At 30.2% G+C, this 5,331-nt stretch overlaps 1 long non-coding RNA gene across 1 annotated transcript; it reads right to left on the reverse strand.

The window, feature by feature from the left end:
* Positions 1-279: 279 nt before the first annotated feature.
* Positions 280-4,308, reverse strand: LOC107012260. The gene is made up of 3 exons (XR_001456011.2): positions 4,172-4,308; positions 1,063-1,977; positions 280-983 (listed from the first exon to the last, which is right to left on the reverse strand). It is a non-coding gene; the product is annotated as an uncharacterized LOC107012260 (long non-coding RNA).
* Positions 4,309-5,331: the final 1,023 nt, after the last annotated feature.

Here is a 5,331-nt window from a genome sequence, read left to right on the forward strand (position 1 = left end):
CAACTACTTCAACATAATAGAGCTCTGTTATGTGGAACTTCTTACTCTGTTTAGACAATTGTCTTACTTGAATAAACCAAAACTATATGTATTTTGTTTGACACAAGCCAAAATAATTACATCAAAATTGAAGAATATAATGAAATAGAGAAACAATCCACACAACCACCTAACTAATCCTCACATACTAATCCACACGTGTATCTACGCAAAGTGAGATACATACTAAACTATAAGACTAAGCCTCATCTTTTATGAATTAGACAACAAAAAGAGTAATTAATTGAGGCTATGAAAGCACTTTTTACACTGAATCTAATGCATGAAAAATATTTAATTCTCTTTTTGTTTGTGCACAAATACAAACACATATTTTGATACACAAAAGTGGGATAAATGTGATATTCATCTTCAACGTTTACCACAAAAAAGAGTAAACTGAAAAGACATTAACTAAAAAGTTCATCATAATCAGTAATTAAACCCCATGACAAAAAAAAGTTTTCAACCCAATAGATCACTTTTGTCCTTTTCTTGGCTTCAGCTTCTTAATTTTTTGTCTATTTTGCATCTCCAATTGACCTTGAGTTATAGCAGCTTTTCCCTTCCATGTTAGGTTGGTTGGTGAGTAGGGAAGATTTGAAGGGACATTCACTCCATTGTGATCACCAACAAAGTTTATAATCCTTGTTCATGAAGGAATTGGTCCCTCTTGCCTGGCTTGGAATATTGTGTTTTCTGACACTATCATTGGCCTTATAGTAGGATCTGAATCATGATTTGGGAAGTTGATTGTCAAATTTGGATGAATGGTATGTTGCAATGTATCATCTGGCTTGCTTGATCTTTGCTTTGAAGTTTCAAATAACTCAATTTGGAATCTGACTTGAAATGCTTGGTCTTAATTGAGGTGCTATTAGATTTATCTCTTCAGGTTCATCAATTAATTTTCTGCTCATTTTCATTGGCCTTGTATTGACAGGCTATTGCAAGTAAGAAATACAAGTTAGAAATAAAACTTCAGAAAAAAATAAGTTGCTATTAACATTAAAGATATTTTACCTTTTTACATCCTTTACTGTTGTGGTTTGGCTCTCCACAATTGTTATATGTCATAACTCTCCCCTTTCTTGAACTTGCCCACTCGCCTTGCCTCTTAATTGCCTCATATTTTTCTGACCCGCTTAGTTTTGGGTCCGCCAACCATCTTCACTAGGTGACGTGGTTCCATTGCTTGATGTAGATCCACCTTCCAAAAATTTTCACTTCTAACAAGTTGCAATTTGTGCCTATAGGTACGCAGGAATGCCTCTTTCTACACGACCAACTCATTTCACTCGAAGGGTCCAACTTGTTGTACAACATTGCAGAAATTGCATGTGGGCATGGAATTCCATTTAGATCCCATTGCCTACATGTACATCTCTTCAAAATCATATTTAAAGTATGCCTATCACAACCTTCTGTGATCTCATATCCATAATCACCATTGAAATTTACCTTACATTTTTGAGCGATTTTCATGTAGTCATTGAACAATTGCACACTCTTTGGGCTAAACTCAGTAGCCCATAATCTCACTTCATCCTCCCTTTTCCTCAATTGGTTCATGACTTTAGTTCTTATTTCTTCAAGCATTTTGATGATTGGTTTGCCTCTAGCTTCTAGAATCCATTTATTCACCGATTCTGTGAAATTATTCACCACTTCATAGTCTTGCACACGATGTCAAAATAAGCTCTACACCACACATTGGGAGGATATTTCAGTAACTCCTGAGCTGTTGTTTTTATCTAAAGAACCAATCATATTGAGTTTGTCTTTGAAATCTTCCTCATATGTGGTCCATGAACACCACCAAAATACCTTCTGCAGTTCTTCTGACCTCCATGTTTTGCACCAGTTTGCTTCAACATGTTTCGCACAAAATCTGTGATGTGATTCAGGAAACACATCCTTCATTGCTTGAAGTAATCCCTAAGATAAAAATTAACAAAAAAATGAATTTCTATTTTTTCATTTTAGTAATGTCCAGAACTGGAATGAAAGACTTGTCTAATGCTTTCATTTTACTTCTGACCAAATTTGTAATATAAGAACTGGACAATTCTTCAATTTTAAGTTTTGGACAGAAGTAAAATGAAAGAACTGAACAGTAATTGAAGATTACATCCACCAAGGTCATCTTTAATATGCTATAAAACAAAACAAAAAAAGAGATATGTACATGACATATTATAGTTAATGTTGTGTATTAAGTAAATGGTTTGGTATAGTAGTGTACTTTTGAAGGATTGACGAGCAACTTAGGTGATCATCATCTATTTCATTTATATCAAGCTTAATAAGCTTTTGGCTTTCGCATGAAGGTTTTTCATCTAATTAAGATTTGAGAAGAATCATCATTGCATATAGCGTAAATGAAGAAGCATCGATGTATATGAGATTTTATCACTATATTTGTTCATTTGGCTACTGAAGAATGGTTTTCAAATTCTAATTGTCTTCTTATGGTATTGTATAGTATAATGTTAGATCACTGGTACTACTTATCAAGGAAAAAAGTAACATTATTCAAAAAATCAAGTATTATAAGAAGGAAAAATTACAAAAATAAATACATTAATAATTACTGATATTAGTGATACTTTTTGTTTATTATCATTTATAGCAATATTGTTATAAATCTATAATATGTATTAAAAGTGAATTATGTATGCAATATATTTGAATTAAATTGTTTTTGAAATATATTATGTTTGTTTGGTAAAAAATTGTCACATTGTATTATAAGTGTATTAAAATGTGTGATAAATGTATTATCTATCATTAAAACTTGTATTATATGTGAATAATAAATTGTTCTTTGTAATATGTATTAAACTTGTATTATAAATGAATTAAAAATGGTCAGGTGAAAAAAAATATTATTGCTATAAATGGTAAATATTTTTTATCATAGTATATTTATGTAAGTTTTCCTGATAAAAAAGACGTTTAAGATGAACCTATGTGAAAGAGACAACAAACCAAAGCAAGCCAGAAGACAAATCTGGTTTCACAGCTAGAGTAGACGCCAAAATTAGGAATTTAAAAGTAAGGCGGAAGAGAAAATATTCACAGATGGAGTAAACATAAGCATAAATGTGCATTGTTTTATCTTCTTTTTCTTTCTCCCCATTTTGATTACTAACAGAAATGGAGGTCTCCATTTCTAAAATTTTCCCTAAACCCTTTCTGATTTATTTGTGAAATTCTTTCTTTTTCCTTCACATGTAGAGTGATGACAAATAAATGAGATCATTCATTAGCTAGGAAATACTTACTATGAACACTGTAGTGTACAATACTTGTACATTCTTGTAAAGTTATGAGAAAAAACTAACATATTTTTCCTTTTGTTTTAAAAAAAGAAAGTGCTACATTGCAAAAGAGTTACTTTGGACAATTAGATAGACTCTTCCCTTTGTCTCTCTTTATTAGCTATTTTTGTTATAATTTAGAATTTTACTTTATTAAAATTGCTTGCAGATGGTAGTTTTGGTTGCATTTTAAGAAACAATCTCTTGATAATGCTAATACGTGTATGTAAATATATAATGTAGTGCTTGTATTTGACTGTGGATAAACTTCATATATGAATATTCCATTGAAAGATTCAAAGCTTAACTTCAAATCAAGTGAGCTTATGTGATCACAAAATAGTAACAGATTTAAGGACCATAAATCATGGAAAAATAAAAGAGTTTTAGTAACATTATAATATTTACACTCTGTCATTTATTTAGGGGACAAAAATTACATTAAAAACAAATTGATACCTCATATACAACCAGCAATTCAGTTTAAATCTATTATTCAGTAGGATCTGAACCACTAAACGGCAAAAATATAAACTAACAATTATCAATATTCCCATAAGTATTAAAATTTGACAACCCTAATTTCTATCATAAAGTAAATAGGTAGAATACACAAAAATATAAAATAGACAAAATAACAAGCTCTACAATTATTAAGTTTATAAATGTTAAAATTGACGAACCCTAATTGCAATAAAAGAAGATATATACAGATTTTGAGATCCTTTGTCCAGATTTTAAAAAGATTCAAAAAATAAAAACGATACAAAAAGAATCAAGAGAAGATTAAATGATAAAACTACTCTTACCTGTTATTGGATCTTCTCTCTCAAATAGTCTCAATCAACATGTGATTGACGTTCCTCTTCAAAGCGTTGCAAGATGATAGACATAGAAATTATGGGCTAATGGGTATTGGAGTCAGATTATGGGTTTTTATTTCAGTTGGATTGGATAAATGGGTAGGATAATTCAATAAATAGAAAGTAAAATTTTAATTATAATAAGATATACACATGGAGCCACGTAGGCGCCACATAGATTAATAAAAATGGTGATACAATACTTAACTGTACAAGAGTAAATATGTGCCTAAAGTTTGATGGTAAAGACAAATATATCAAAAAAGTATGACGAATAATAAATATAACTGTTATAAACAATTTGTATTATAGTGAATGTCTAATTATGTGGAGTCCTTGTAGGATATGGTTAGGAATCCTACTTGGGGACCAAGTAAGGTTTTTCCTATAAATAAAGGGTTTTCCTTCATTGTAAATAAGATTTGTGAAACATCTATGAATTCTGAATATACTATGAATAAGATCTTTTCTCTTCTCTCTACTTTCTTCTTCTTCTAAATTTATATAGTTTCATAACACGTTATCAGCACGATTGTTCTATTCTTAAAGAATTATGAAGAAGACGGGAAAAGTGCTAAAGAGATCTTGCATAAGTTATGCAATAAGATTCTTATATCTTCAAGATATGATTTATCTTTATGTTATAATTATATATGTGACAGATTTGGAAATACCATCTAAAGTAAGTATTTAAAGAGACTTGTTGACTTTTTATACGTTTAATTTTAATCGATTGGGAAGAGAATTTCATAATTTATTTTAATAATTGAATAAGCACAATTTAGTGAAAGGTATGTTTTCAACCTTTATATGAGGTATGTGATCTATTGCTATATTTATTAACTACTAATGTCGATTATAAGAATTCATTAATCTCAATTGTGTGTAATTATAATGTACGATCATATTAATGATCATCAAAGTGATAAAATTAAATTATTTTGACGGCTTGAGGTTGAGCCTCATTGTGGGTAAGACGATAAATTTAAGTTTTATCGCACCAAAAGAATAAGACGATGGATTTACGTCCAATCGCACCAAGAGGGTAAGACATCAGAAGTCTTGATGCTTTGTGATGAAAGATGTTGGATNTGATTTATGACATA

Source organism: Solanum pennellii, chromosome 1 (assembly GCF_001406875.1).
Source record: "Solanum pennellii chromosome 1, SPENNV200".
Classification (NCBI taxonomy): Eukaryota; Viridiplantae; Streptophyta; class Magnoliopsida; order Solanales; family Solanaceae; genus Solanum; species Solanum pennellii.